Here is a 15,742-nt window from a genome sequence, read left to right on the forward strand (position 1 = left end):
AGGGGACCCAAGCAGGAACAGAGATGGATCAGCCAGAAGAATCAGAGAAAAGCCCTTGCTACCCATGTACCTGGAGGAGCCAAAAGAGAGGACAAGGTCTGGACCCACAGTAAGAGCTCTGCCTGTAGGAGAGGACCACTAGGAGAGAATTGGGAGAAGGGCAAGAAACGGCTTCCTTCCTCCCACTCCTCCCACTTCCTGTTGGTCCTTCCTCCCACTCCTCCCACTTCCTGTTGGTCCTTCCTCTCACTCCTCTCACTTCCTGTTGGTACCTTCCATTGGCCCAAAGCAACTGGACGCATTGAGACGATGAGATCAGCTTCCCACAGCCACAAGCCCGTGGATGAGAGTGCAAAGCAGAGGAAATGGAAGTGATCCAACAATGACCTACCATGCGCTCACTCCATGGCAGCGACACCACCAGGGAGTTTACATGGTGGCTTCCTGTCACCTTAGTCCTCATCCTGTGCCATGGCCGTGGACTCTCAGCTGCTCAAGTCTGGTATATGAAAAAAAAATGAAGCCTTATTTTTCCTAGAATTTTATTTAATTTCTTTATAGAACCTCCACTCTGGTGGGTGACAGAAGAAACCTATCTTACCTACACATTAGAGGTTTTCATTTCATTTTGTTGCTCTGGGTGGTATTAAGGATTGAAGCCATTGCCTCCATCCATTGTGGTTTTGCCAGGGACAACATGAACTCATAGTTTTACCAGGGGCTTCATGCTTGTTTACAGGGCTTCCGCAGGGTAGAGTCAACATTTCCATTTGAACAGAAGCATCTTTCAAAGTGTCTTGTTCTTGGCTAGATTCTTGTCACTGGGTCAAGGTCATGCTGACCTGCCTTGCTTATGTGACCTGTCTAGGCTCTGCTCTCCTTCAGTCCGATAGAGAATCTATTGCCCATAATGTGATGAAGGTGGTAATGGTGCGTGTGATGGCGGAGGTGGATGTGGTAGAGGAGACGCAGGAGTAGGGCGATGACTCTGGCTGTCCACGAAAGCAAAGAGGTGCAGAAGAAGAGAGGTACCAAATAGTATGACTGACCTTGAAGAAACTCCCACATAGGTTGATGGCCTGGAGGGTAAAAGCAATCAGAGTAGAAAAAAAACAAAACAAAACAAAACACAAAAGCCTTTGATCTGGTGAGCATCAGCCAAGGGATTATAAAATAAAAGCAGGACTCGTCCCAGGCATGGGGTAAGAAAGTCCCATTTGTGCCCTTAAGTAACTCAAGGATGATTTATTGTATCTCCATTTAATTGTCTGATCTGGTCCCTGCAGAAGCCAGAAGGAACCACAAACTCAGCCAAATATGGCCCCGTAGCAGCTTTGCAAGGGCCAATATCACTGCTCAGGCATGTGGCCTTTGATTTAATGAGTACATTCTTTTTCATGCCAATCAGAAAGGATCAGACACACTTCACATTCATACTAAATAGACAGCAATACACATTTACAGCTTTTCCTTGGTGCCCTGGCTCATTTACTTCCTGTCATAATGAGGGAGTCGAGAAATCTGGATCAGAAGGGCCACAGAGCATCGTATTGACCCATTTCAGCCGATGTTTTGTTTTTGAGACAGGGTCTCTCATTATGTAGCTGAGGGTGGCCTGGAATTCCCTACACAGCCCTGGCTGACCTCGAACATAGACTCAGACACAGACAGTCTTCCTGCTCACCCTCCCAAGTACAGGGACTACAGGAGTGTGCCTCTAACATGTCATTGATCTATTGCACTGACAAATCTTCCTGAGTCAGCAGGATGAGCAAAGGGTAGGTAGCCCATGGAGGACTCCATAATGTACATGGGCTCTTGGAGATTTAGAAACCAGCATAGCAGCACAGCTCGATGGGGGTCAGTGGCCAGGAGCATGCTGGGGTACGGCTCCAAAGAAAAACATATGTGCCGCATGGTAGAGCTCCCATCACAAAGAAATCACAGTGTTCCACAGTCCTCTTGGGCTCCACAGCTAGAAAAACGATCCAAGGTGACATGGAAGGCTGCTAACTGAGTGGTCCAGGACAGGGTCTGTAGCAGACTCAGACCGTGATGCAGCCCTCCTGCTTGGACCATGTAAATGAGTCAAACCTATAGTGATAGACGGGTCAGTGGTAGAGAGAATACATGCATGCCTTTTGCCTAATGGCTCCTTCTGTGTTACTGGGCCCCAGTAGGAAGGGAAAAGCTATCCGAGGAATGCCCCGTGATCTGGGTATATATCAGGTGATGCAAAGGCATAGGGTCAAGCCTGAGTTGAAAGATGCATCAGGAAAGCTATTTGAACGGGCGTCCAAAATCCTGTATGTGATGGCTAATACTGTCAGCTTGAATGGGCTGGAATCGCCTGCAATATGAACCTCGGTGTTTCTTCATGTGCATGCAGAAGTTTCCAGGCTGGGCTAACTACAGCAAGAAGTCCTACCTTAAATACAGTCAGAGCATTTCCTGCCGCTACGGCCCCAGACTGCATAGAATGAAGAGAGTGAACTGGCACAGAGTTCATCTCTCTCTGCTAACCTGACTGTGGATGCGGACGACGGAGACCAGCCGCCTTCCCCACCACGATGGACTACGTCCTCGAGCTGTGAGTCAAAATAAACACTTCCTTCCTGAAGTTGCTTTTCTTGGGTACTTTGTTACCGCAATGATAAAAACAACTAAGATGATATGATGTGCCTACAGTTCTGTCAGCAAGCTTCCCTGCACCACAGCATTTCCGTGGCCTTTCATTAGGTGGGAGAGAGTGGGGTAGTCACAGAAGACTGGCTGAGTGATGAAGGAAGGGCCTGAATTTGATTTGCAAATGAGTTGGCTTTGCTTCCGGATGCAAGCTGAAGCTGAAGGGCCTTAGGGTAACGCCACTAGGTGGACCATTAATGACCTTGGTGAGAAGTCCTTGCAATGGTGGTCATTCAAGCATTGCAACAGTCTCCCTATGCATTCTCTCTCTCTCTCTCTCTCTCTCTCTCTCTCTCTCTCTCTCTCTCCCTCTCTCTCTCTCTCTCTCTGTGTGTGTGTGTGTGTGTGTGTGTGTGTGTGTGTGTGTGTGTGTGTATAGGGGGAGTCATTTACCAGAGGTGAGGAGAATTTGACCTCCTGGTAGTACCAAATGGTCAGCCTAGAAGGTAGAAGGATGGAGACACCCGGTCTGGGAATGGGACCTATTCAAAGCTGGACTACATGCAAATGGGCACAGAGAACCTAGGTCTTTGCATTCTGTTAATAACCAGGAAGCATTAATCATGCTATTAAATAACCAAGTAGGTAAAAGAACTCCCCCGTTGCGGCATGAGCCTGGAAACTGGCATCCCAAGCACACAGACAGATGGCCGCAGAGGCAGAAGCTCCGGATGAGTTAACCACGTCGCTCCCACTCACCAAGCTCATGCTTGCCACCTTTGCGGACCGAGCTGTTCAGATCTCCCTGCAGGAAAGAGCTTGCTGTTCTGCTACCACGAACACAGTCATGAGACTGACGCAGAGGACTCTGTGGTTCCTTGCAGCAGCGTCCCAAGCAGTCCTGCCATGACTGAGCCCCAGTGACATTTCTGCCTGCAAGACTGTTCAGACAGGGAGTCTGTGCTCTGCAACTGCCTTCTGTGACCCTGAGTTCACGGAACCTTCACAGCAGCAGGGAGCTGCCACACCCATCTGCTCTGGGCCCTCCAACCCTTGGCAGGTGTCACGCCAGCTTGTCGGTCGGGAGACTTTTTTCTGACCTCTTGAACCTTCACAAATATTACTCCCCAGTGAGCCAACCCCCTTCACCCTCACTCTGCTTCTTAGAGGCCATGACACGATGCCCTGAGCCACGTGACCTGGGATTCCTTAGCAATGACATCAATAGGGCCAGCTGTTAAAGGTTCCATGGGGGCCATTGCTCAATCCTGCCCCAGAGACTAACCCACATTCTGGTGTGCAAACGCCTTGACCTGCCAACGGGCCGGAGAGTTCCTTGCAGGGGAACTGTAATTAGATCTCTGACCCAGAGTCTATGAGGCCCCTTGTGGGAGCAAATGTGATGTGTGGTCCAAGAGAAGGCAGCAGCCGCGAGCCACAGTGAGCAGCCAGCTCTCTCATTTGACACATCTTCACAGGAAATTCTGAGGATTCCGAGAGTTCTAAATTTGAATCTGGCCTTTCAGGGTGTCAAGGTAGGTGGATGGAACATTATGTAACAGTATCTTCACTTGACTGATAATATTCAAGTATTTATTTTAAACACTGAAACATCTGAAAATGTTAGGAGTCAGCCTCGGGATTAGTTTCATTTGGGTCAGTGAGATGTAGTGACTGGCGCTAAAATCACTTCAGTTATCACAAGCCATCCTGCAGAAGGAAGGGCTTCTGGAAATCTTCCTGAGATCTGCTATGCCCTCTTCCCAAGCACAGAGACAGAGTAGGACCTAAATGTCACACTGAGACGACCAAAGTGGGATCCAAAGTAAAGCAACAAGACACACATTTGTGGAAAAGTCTTCCAATAATGAAGACATTAGAATGTAAGCAGGAGGTTTTTCCCTCACACATGTAATCAAACCTCGCAGAACTGGGGGTGGGCCGGGATAGGGTAGTTCAATGGCAAAGTGTCCCACATCTGCAGGTCTCTGGGTCCCATCTCCAGCTCCACCAAACAGAAAACAAACAAAAGCCCCCAACTTCCCAAGCCAACCAAGGCTAGATAGCAAGAAGCTATCTCAAAAACAGAAAATAAACAAGACCCCTAGGTCTGGGATGTAGCTCAGCTGGCAGAATGCTTGCCTAGCAAGCATGGAGCCCTGGGTTCAAGTCCTAGTTCCCTATAAACTGAGCTTGGTGCTGTGTACCTATAATCTCACCACTTAGGAGGTATAAGGTGTAGAATCAGAAATTCAAGGCTGAAGAGTTTGAGGCCAGCCTGGTGTACATGAGATAAGAACCTGCCTCTAAATATGTAAACAAACAAACCAAAACTTCATAATGATTGATAATGAAAAACAAATTTCACCAGCCATCCTGATTAAGAGATTGAACTAATTTAATAACCCACATAAATTTTACCTTATCATTGTCATATTAAGAGGCTATCAGCTATAAGCATCCAATAATATCGTCCAATAACGTAGACAAAAGTAAGGATGCTGGAGAGATGGCTCAGTGGCTAAATGCACTCACTGCATTTTCCCAGGACCCAGGTTCAATTCCCAGCACCCACAAAGGGTAGTTCACATCTGCTCCAGGGAATCCAGTATCTTTTTCTGATCTCTGTAGGCACTAAAACACAAGTTGAGTGTACACACACACACACACACACACACACACACACACACACTCACAAAATAAGCCTGTTATTGGCACACACCTTTAATTCTCGAACCCAGGAGGCAGTAGCAGGGGGATCTCTGTAAGTCTGAAGCTTTTCTACATAACAAATTCCAGACCAGTCAGAGTTATTTAGTGATGTATTGTCTCAATAATAAAAATCACCATCATCATCATCATCATCATCATCATCATCATCATCATCAGTCTGTTCTCACCTCTCACCTTGGTTCTGAGAGAGGATCTCTCATATTCCTTCTGCTGTTCTGAGTACTTCAGGCTAACTGACCTGAAAGCTTCCAGGAGACTCTCCTGCCTCCCTCCTCCCATCTCACAGTAGGAGTACAGGAATTACAGACATGAGCTACCACATCTGACTTTCTGTGGGTTCCAGGGATCGAACTTAGGTCCTCAGGCTTGCTTCTGCTGAGCCGTCTCATTGATCCTGGAGTTTTTTCTTTATGCTGTAACTGTAATTTGTTGTGATATCCCCTAAGAAGATACTCCTTTCAGGATTGGGACGTAGCCTCATGGTAGAGTACTTGCCTAGCATGTGCCGGCCTAGCATTCTTCCCCGACTAAATCCCTTTAATGTTGTATTACACATGTATCTCTTCTTCCTATTCATTCCCGAAAAACTTGTGATTTTGAAAGGTAGAGAGATCGTTTCTCTGCCTTTTGGCTAAGATCAAGTGAAAGGTAGAGCGATTGCCCCTGGTTCACAGACGTCAAGGGCTAGGATGAAGTTTCTTACTCACAACTGGGTGGTTTTCTGCTAGGTTCTGGTATCTCCAGGCATTAAGACTGCCAGTCTATGTGCGAACTCTCCCTTTACTCCTACTCTACAAGTTTCCATAGGGAACGCCAAAAATGATCTCACAAGAAGGAGTTCTCGATGAGAGAGCCTCTGCCAAGTGGGGGCTGTAGCACCCAGCTCTGCTACAGCCCACACAGGGAGGTGGGGGTAGGGAGATAAAAACCAGAATCAAGTGACTCAAACAGGCAGCTTCTTCAGGCGCACATAACAGGTGTAGCCAGGAGTTCTGCATCCCAGAGAAGGACCTCACTGAAACACTGGTGTGGCTCCCATGTGATCAAGAGGGGCAACGACAGACGGCGGAAGGATTTCATGTCTGTACTTCCGGGCTCCCAAAACAGCTCAGCTTTGCAAAGAATTGGCTTGGCTGTGTTGAGGCAAGGCCACACCCAGATTCAGAATTGCTGCCAAGGGCTCTAACGGACCACTCATCTTTGGCGTTGAGCCCGTGGACACTCCTTTTGTTGATCAGGGCTCTTGAGAATTACAAAGCATTGCCTATCCTGTGTAAGCCCTCAGATTCAATCCCTAGTACAGTGAACAAAATATATTTTGAAAGTAATAAAGTAAAATCATAAAAGTATTGCCTCTGAGAGCGAAGAAGACCTAAATGCACTGGGGTGACCTCTTAAAGAGGTGACTCTGACCAAGTATTGGCAAGGACAGTGAAGATAAAAATGTGGACAAGGGACTGGAGACATGGTTCAACCGTTAAGTACATGTACTGCTCTTGTAGAAGACCTGAGTTCAGTTCCCAGCATCTGCAGCAGGCAGCCCACAATCACCTGTAACTCCAGCCCCAGGACCTGATGCCGCTTCTGGCCTCCACACATTTGCACATACATACATAGATATATATGCATACACACATATAAGAAATATAACAACAGGCTGAAGAGATGATTCAGCAGGTAAGAGTACTTTTTGTTCTTCCAGAAGCAACGTTTGATTCCCAGAATTCATTCAGGGACTCGAAATCATTCATCTGTAACTCCAGTTCCAAAGCTCTCCTCTGACATCCATAGCATGCACATATATGTATGCAAAGCACCCATACACATAACACATACAATAAACTACAAGTAATCAAATATAAACACATGTTTAAAAAAAAAGGAAGTCTTTTAAAAGCATATCAATGAGGATATTAAGGTAGCCGTTTTCAAAAGTGAAGTGGGTACAGTTTGAGAACTGCCATCTTGGCCAAGGTCGGATATTGTTTCACTGATGTGAAAAGTCTCTTTTGTGAAATGGAGACTATGATTCTCCAATTCTGGCCAGCAGTTGCTGGGTGTTGTCATGAGCTGGGTGGACACTGGGCAGTGTATTTAATTTAATCACTGTAAGATTCTTTTTTTTTTTTTTTTTTGGTTCTTTTTTTCAGAGCTGGGGACCGAACCCAGGGCCTTGCACTTCCTAGGCAAGCGCTCTACCACTGAGCTAAATCCCCAACCCCCACTGTAAGAATCTTAAGAGATAGACACTATTGTTAACCCAACTTTGCTTCTGAAGGAGCTGGCTTAGGGAGATCCAGTTTGCCCCTGTCCCCATAGCAGCATGTCCTGAGTCAGGACTTGAACCCAGACAGTCTGGTTTTATCAGGTATCCCCTTAACCGTCCCATCATTCTGCTGTAGTAGACTACAGTTGGTCTTAGAATTCTTATCTGTATCTCTCAGAATAAAGATCTGGGGTCTGGAGATGTAGTGAGGGTGTCTGTCTTGTGTGTGTAAGGCTCTAGGTTCCATCAAACACCAGGCATGGTAGCACATACTGCAATCCCAACACTCGGGAGAGAAAGGCAGGAGGATCAGAAGTTAGTTCAAGGCCACCCGTGGCTGCATGGTGAGTTCAAGGCCAATTTGGCTCCCATGAGTCCCTGTCCAAAATAGTAAGAAGAAATGGACAGTTTGAACCTTAATGTTTTCTTCACAAACTTCAGTAACTGGGACATCTGGAGGCTTGAAAGCCACTAATGCAGCCCATTCAAAGTACAGGATGCTTAAGGGAGCGAGGCAGGAGTACCCGTTGTCATCCTGGCCAGACGCACACAGTGTTATATAAAAAAGGCCTGCCTGGTGCACCTTCAACATTTGTGAGACACAGGCATCTGGGGATTTCCCTTGGTGTAGACAATAGCTGACTTTAGGAATGAATTCTGAAAATAATTCCAGCCTGCATTCTTGGGGACATCCTGCCTTTGACAATGTACTTCTGTGCAGCCCCCAGAACATGGCTGCATTCCTCTGCTCAGTGGGAATTTCCAGCACCAGGGCCTAGAGGCTCCACCTCCTCCCACTCAAGGACTGGGCTTCCAGGTTGCCTGTTTCCATGGTGAAGGTGAGAAGAAGAGAGAGAGGTTGGATCATTCCCATGGCAACTACCACAGGAGTGGTGGTTTCCCTGGCAACAGTAGAAAGGTAGAAGCGGCTGGGCTTAAAAGGTCCCTCCCCCATCTCTGCTCTTCCACCGCAAGGACCACATGGCAATAAAGACACAAACTTCTGGGATAGAAGTGTTCTGTCTGGGCTCTGGAGTTAGGAAGATTGTTTATTTCATTATTTCATTATTTGGTTTCTCATCTATAAAATGGGCCCAATAATAGAAATTGGATGAACATGAACTTGGGTATGTGCGAACCAAGATAAAACCTTGCTATTGTGAAGTATCTATGGCTATCACATAGCAATTACTGTTTTTGCTCTAATGCAGAGGGGAGCAAATCAGATTTTATGAAGCCATCCAAGAAACAAGGAAGGCTGGGAGTCAGGAACCAGATGGATCTTCCTGAGTCTTGCTGGTCAAGAGCTGGTATTAGGGCTAGAAGCCAAGCATTGGGACTGAAGAGCCAATGTTGTTCTCCTTCCTCCTCTTTCTCCTCTTCCTCCTCTTTTTTTTCTTCTTAAATTTTAATTTAATTTTAAGTGTATAAATGTTTTGTCTTCATGTATATCTGTACACCACATGCATGCCTAGTCTGTACCTAAAGATGCCAAGAGATGGTGTAAGACCCCCCGGGGACCAGGGTTATAGAAAGTTGTGAGCCACCATGTAGGTGCTGGGAATCTAACTTGGGACCTCTGGAGGAGCAACCAGTGCTCTTAACCACTGAACCATCTCTCCTGACTCTCAATGTTGTTCTTGCAACCTATGATGTTCACATTGCGGTCTCTCTGACCTGAACGGGGTGCCTTTGTTTCTGCACCTTAACCAGAGACCCCAAAGCAGAGTTTCTATATCTGCTCCTTCCCCACATCACCCAAGGTTTGCACCCTAAGCCTCAAGTTCATAGTGGAGGCTATGTAGTAAGTACAATAAGGAAGGAGTGAATTTATCCTGTGATGTCTCCCAACCCATCAATTATTGGCTATCATTTCAGACTATAGTTGGGGCTGCCAGAAGATTATCTGGCCACTTATGGGCCTCTGATGGCCCTCCTGAATCATGCAATATATGAATTATTATAGCTTTGTTCTGGCATCTATGTTGCTTGGAAGGCAAGGCATCAACCTGGAAAGACAAACAGCTTTAAGACCAACTTTAACCAATGCATTGAATCCAATGCAATCTTAAGTTCTGATACATCCTAGCAGTGTGACTTTGGATGAATCAATTTCCTCAGCATCACTTTTCAGATATATAACATTCTTATAATATATAAGAAAGTATATATACTCTTTATATATCATCTTTAGTTCCAGCACACCTTTACTCCTAGCAATCTAGAGGCAAAGGCAGGAAGACCTTTGTGAGTTCGAAGCCAGCCCATGGGCATGTCTATGGGGACTATCTTATTCATTAATGTGGAAGGATCCGGGTGGAACCATTCTTATGAGCAGATGATCCTAGGCTGTACTTTAAAAGATATCTATCTACCTTAGCAGCTTGTGAGGGAGGGAGCTAGTAAGCCCCCTTCCTCCATGATTTCTGCTTCAAGTTTCTGCCTGAGTTTCTGGCCTAACTCTCTTTCTTCAAGAATGGACTGTGACCTGGAGTTGTATGCTGAAATAAACTCTTTCCTCCCCAGGTAGCTTTTGGTCATGGTATTTGTCATGGCAACAGAATAAAACTTGAGCACACACACATGCTAACTGATATACTGATGCAGAGTTCCAGGACAGAACAACTAGGCATGTGGATCAGTTGGTAGAATGTTTGAGTAACCCACCCAAACCCTGGCTTTGATCCCCAGTACCACATAAATCAGGAGAGGTGCTTCATACCTATAATCCCAGCACTTGGGAAGTAAAAGAAGCAGGACCATGAATTCAAGGTTATCCTTGGCTATATAGTGAGTTCAAAGCCAGCCTGGGCTACATGAGACCAGATATTAAATAAATAAATAACAGGACAGAGACCCATTCGGGTCCCAACTGATGTCCTTCCTTTTAGCACAGAGGTATAGCAAGGGCAGGAAAAATGCTGTGCTCCCTTGAACTGAAATTTAGATAGCCGTTCCCCACAGCTGAGCAAAAACATCCTCCATCTCAGATCACCTCAGCAGAAGCACCGCACCCTGCTAAGACAGACAAGACCAGTTTTCAGTAACTCCAACAATCTTATCTATTTTATTTTGGGCTTTCTTTAAAGATTTATTTATTTATTTTGTATATGAGTACACTGTAGCTGTCTTCAGACACACCAGAAGGGGACATCAGATCCCATTACGGATGGTTGTGAGCCACCATGTGGTTGCTGGGAATTGAACTCAGGACCTCTGGAAGAGCAGTTGGTGCTCTTAACCACTGAGCCATCTCTCCAGCCCCTTATTTTGGGCTTTCTTTGATGCCTGATAAGCTTACACCCCTTGGGGTGTATGTGGAGAGCAGATGAAGTCCTGAGTGAGTGACTGTGTTTTGTTCACATGGGGATGTCCATGTCAAGGACTTTAATGTCTCAGATCAATGGAAATGACAAGTACTCCCCTGGTCCACTGTAGACAATTACAGTGTCTACAAAAACTAGCAACCACAGTTTCCTCCTCCTGGATAACAGTAACCTGAATCTGCTGCCCTACAAAGACACCCCCCCAACACATACAGAGAGAGAGAGAGAGAGAGAGAGAGAGAGAGAGAGAGAGAGATTAGCTAGCCCTGCCTCCTCATTCAGATGTACACACTATCCCCCACCTCCTCAGTTCAGATTCAGATGTATAAAAACTATGCTGAGGTCCCTCAGTTTCTAGGCTACTGATGGTGTCTCCATCACAGGCCATGGGTCTGCATAATCCCAACTTTTCTATGTTCGTGCCTTTCATTTCTTCATTCCCTGACACTCCTAAAAGCACAATCCCTAAGCCATGTCAACAATACACATTCACTCAGGACTCCATCCACTCCTTTCAGGTGCGAGCAAGCCTTAGAAAGCCAGAGCCATGAACATGCTGCCTACGTGGTGAGCTCTCTTAGATTAAAGACGCTTCTGTGCTTCCTTAAGTGCTAAGACCTGCTAAATGGACAGTCCACATCATCAACCAGAAGGTCTCAGGGTCTTGGGAGTGTCCCAGCACACCAGCCATCCATTAACACTAGACACCCATCCTTACCAGGCCCCCAGGGTCGTGATTCAGAAGACACAGGGGAGAAGGGTAAGATGGCAGCACACTCAGAAGCCAGAGCCATGCCAAAGGTGGAATGGCTTGCAGATGAGAGATCCTAGAGGTACAAGGCCACTTTTCCAGGCTCTAAAGGAGGGTGTGTTGGGGAAGGAGGATGGAAATCCCTACTGTTCACAGGCAGGGTGTTTAGTAGGGCCGGGGAACTGCCTTGGGAAGAGCTTGGTGGAAGCAGGACAAAGCACATGGACAAACTGAGGCTCAACATCAGCTCAGGAACTGAGATGACCTTCACAATGCCTAGCAAACTGGCCACACCATTTTACCTTCCCATGGGTGCAGGTCACCGCAAAACAGCATGACCTTGGACTTAGCAATCTATCAGCAGCTGAGATAAATCCTGAAAGGGGCTACAGTCCTTCCAGGAAGCTTGGGAAGCAAAGACGCCCAGGAAGGTTCCTCCTAAGAAAGCAGATCAGAAAGCAGTCAGAAAAAACCAAGCAAGATGCTCAGCCTAGTAGTCAGTGCTGGAACTCAGCCATTTGTCCCCTCGTTAAAATCATAGATGGGAGGACATCAGGCTGAGGTGGCTGCAGGGCCTCGTTTCTATGGAAACAAGTAGAAACCCAACTCCAAGCAAAGGATAACATGTCTCTTAAGCTCCACCAATCAGAAAATACCAGCCAACCTCCACTACTCAGTTGAACCAATCAAATCTTCTCTTTGTCTTGCTTTTTGCAAATGTCTTATAAAAGTTTTGCCTGCACCTGCAGCTGGGCTCTGCCCTATGTGCAGATTACTGAAGGCTTTCAAATACCCTTTAAACTTTTAATGTGCCCACATCTGTCCCTGAGCCCACCTGTGGCAGTGAGCCCTTCACCCAACCACCATATACAGCTTCCATGCCAACTGTCCTGTCCCCACAGGTGATCTGCATTTGAACACAGGGCAGGCCCTACTGCTTTGTGCAAGGGCTATCTAGCATTCAGAGGAACAGGAGCTCAGGGTAAGGAGGTTTCTGAAATCACCTAAGTGATACTGAGACAATGAATAAATAAAGCAAGACAGAAACTTAAGCAAGAATGTTAGTCTAGTAACCAAAGAGCCTACATTTGCCTTTATGCTTCCTGGCTGTGTGACCTTGCTAAAGTCTCCAAGCTCTTTGAGCCAAATCTGAAAAAGGTCATCATGCTATTTACCTTATAGGGTAGATAGGAGATTTAAAGTTAACGCAAGTTGCCAGGTGTAAGGGTGCACACTGTCAATCCCAGCACTCGGGAGACAGAGGCAGGTAGAGCTGTGTCACTTTGTGGTCAGCCTGGTCTATATAGTGAGTCCCAGGACAGCCAGGTCTACATTGTGAGACCCTGAAAGTTAACACGTGTGACTGGCATTGTCCTTGACCGAGAAGCAAGATACAGAGAGTGTTAGCCGAAAGCCTTTCCCGCCTGATAACCACTCAGCCACTGTGGGTTCTGTAGAAGTTACTGTTCTGATCAGAGGACCATTACCTCTGTTCATTATAGTCTAATGAAGGTCAGACTTCCAGGGCTCCATGTGCAATGACTGTCAGTCTGTGGGTAGGAAGACCAGGATATATGCTGGACTCTGACTCAGAACATGCCAAGGTCTGTCTAGACTCAGTCATTACAAGTGACCCTGGCCACACCTGTGTGATGATAAACACACACACACACACACACACACACACACACACACACACACACACACACACACACCACAGTGGAAGGGAGGGGTATGGGAATGAACTGGACAAAGAAAAAAAAAAAAGGCAATCAAAGCCATCTTAAGGGTGAGACCAGCTAGTAGCAGTTCTCATAATTGGGAGAATGAAAGTCATCTTTGCCACCCAAGTTTGTTGAAAGTGGGAGGAAGAAGAATATTTTTATTCCTGGTAACCTAAAACACACTGTTATAAACAGAATCACTGGAAGATTCCAAGCCATAGTTTTGTTCCTCAGCTCAGGAAACTGAAGGCCAGAGAGGGTCTCTAGCTTATCAAGGCTGCACTGACCAGCTGTGGGCAAATGAAGAGTCTCTCTCTCTCTCTCTCTCTCTCTCTCTCTCTCTCTCTCTCTCTCTCTCTCTCTCTCTCTCTTTCTCTCTCTCTCTCCCCCACCCCCCTTTTCCGAGGTTTTTGTTCCTTTCTTTGTTATGAAAGGGGGAGGGCTTTTGCTCTGTGTGTGTGTGTGTGTGTGTGTGTGTGTGTGTGTGTGTTCTTCAAGCTCACACTTTAAAAAAAGAGTTCAAACAGTGAAGCTGGACATGGTGGCTTTTGTCTGTATCTCAGCTCTTAGGAGGGTAATGCAGGATAATTGTGTCCATGATTAGAGGACAAATTATAGGAGCTAGATCTCTCCTTCCACCATAAAGGATTCTGTAATCAAACTCAGGTCACCAGGCTTGGCAGCAGACTGATGAGCTATTTCCTCAGCCCTGTTGTTTTGTGAGAGACAGAGTCTTACAGCCTATACTGGCCTGGAGCTTACTATGCAGCCCCAGCCCTCAAACTTGTGATTATTCTGCATTTACCTCCTCAAGGCTAGGTTACAGGAAAAAGCTTCACTGCTCTGAACTCCTTTGTAACTGTGAGCTAGAAGAACACAGTTAGCTGTTCTAAAAAAGAAGCATCAGCCCACACTACAAGCACATGTCTTAACCCACTGACCTATGTTCCTATAGGTTTGCAGATGATAAGGCGAGATGGGGATGGAGAAATTAAAAGTGAAAAAGCAGGGACTGGATTAACAGTTAAGAGCACATACTGCTCTTCCAAAGAACCCGGGTTTGGTACCCAGTACATATTAGGTTTGGTTGCTAGCATAGACACTAAAGTCAGATTATTAAAATTGCCTGCAACTCCAGCCCCAAAATATCAGGTACCTTCTTTTGACCTCCACAGGCACCTACACTCATATGCATCTATGACAGATGACAGACAGGCCGGCGCGTGCTTGCGTGCACGCGCACATACACACACATAGACACACACACACACACACAATTAATAAAAAATAAAATTGGGGGCCTGGAGAGATAGCTCATTGTTAGAGAGCATGCACTTCTCTTTCAGAGGGCCCAAGTTCAGTTCCTAACACCCATGCCAAGCAGCAGCTAACAATGACTTCAGTTCTACAGGATTTCACATCCTATTCTGGCCACCAAGGGCAACTGCACACACATGTCAGATACATTGAATACTCACAAATGTAAAATAAATCTTAAAGATTCAAGTGAAAAGGCAGAGGGGAGGTAATACAGTCTGCTCTTACTCAAGACCCCACAAATGGGGTGTTTGCATGACAGAAAGTATATAGGCTATGGCTGTAGCTCATTGGTAGAATGGCTGCCTAGCATGCATGAAACTCCAGGCTTAATAATCAGTACCTTTTAACTGAATGTAGTGGTATACACCTGCCATGTCCGCCCTCAGGAGTTAAACGCAGGAGGATTAGATAGTCAGCTTTCTCAGATATAACATGTTCAAAGCCAACTTAGGCTGCATGAGAACCACCCCTCTCTCCCAGAAAGTCAAAACATAAACAAAACCAGAAATGTCCTTCTTCACTGTACTGGGGGCTCAAAGTCTAAAGTCTTCCTCAGCACCAGCAGACTTGCTTTTTCTGAGGTTAGGAGGAGGGACCTGTATCAGTGCCCCTCCTTGGCTAGTGTGGGTGGTTGCCTTTGTATCTACAGGAATACTCAATGTCACCATCTAAATTCTGCCTTTTATTAGGATATTCAGCCCATGAGACTGGAAACCCACTCTAGTCTAAGGTCACTTCATCAGAACTAATCACACAGCAACAACTCTGCTTTCCAATAAGATCACATTCTCAGGTGACTGGGGCTTTGGAGAATGAATGTAGGAACTAGTGGATTTCCAAGTCAAACCATGAGAGAGCCCTTTCCTTTGAGAATTGGTCCAGAGTGACAAACCTTCAGGCTGGAGAACCTAGACTTTGTATATTTAGAAATTTGTTATATGATATTGTAGGTCAGTAAGAAAAGAGTGCTCTATCTCAGGTGCCTCAGCTGTTCTGT

At 46.1% G+C, this 15,742-nt stretch overlaps 1 long non-coding RNA gene across 1 annotated transcript; it reads right to left on the reverse strand.

The window, feature by feature from the left end:
* Positions 1-528: 528 nt before the first annotated feature.
* LOC148005154 (uncharacterized) lies at positions 529-3,807 on the reverse strand. Its single transcript, XR_015622930.1, has 2 exons — positions 3,385-3,807; positions 529-1,079 (listed from the first exon to the last, which is right to left on the reverse strand). It is a non-coding gene; the product is annotated as an uncharacterized LOC148005154 (long non-coding RNA).
* Between the last annotated feature and the right edge of the window lie 11,935 nt (positions 3,808-15,742).

The sequence above is a fragment of the Rattus norvegicus genome, chromosome 6 (assembly GCF_021556685.1).
Source record: "Rattus norvegicus strain SHRSP/BbbUtx chromosome 6, alternate assembly SHRSP_T2T, whole genome shotgun sequence".
NCBI classification, from domain to species: domain Eukaryota; kingdom Metazoa; phylum Chordata; class Mammalia; order Rodentia; family Muridae; genus Rattus; species Rattus norvegicus.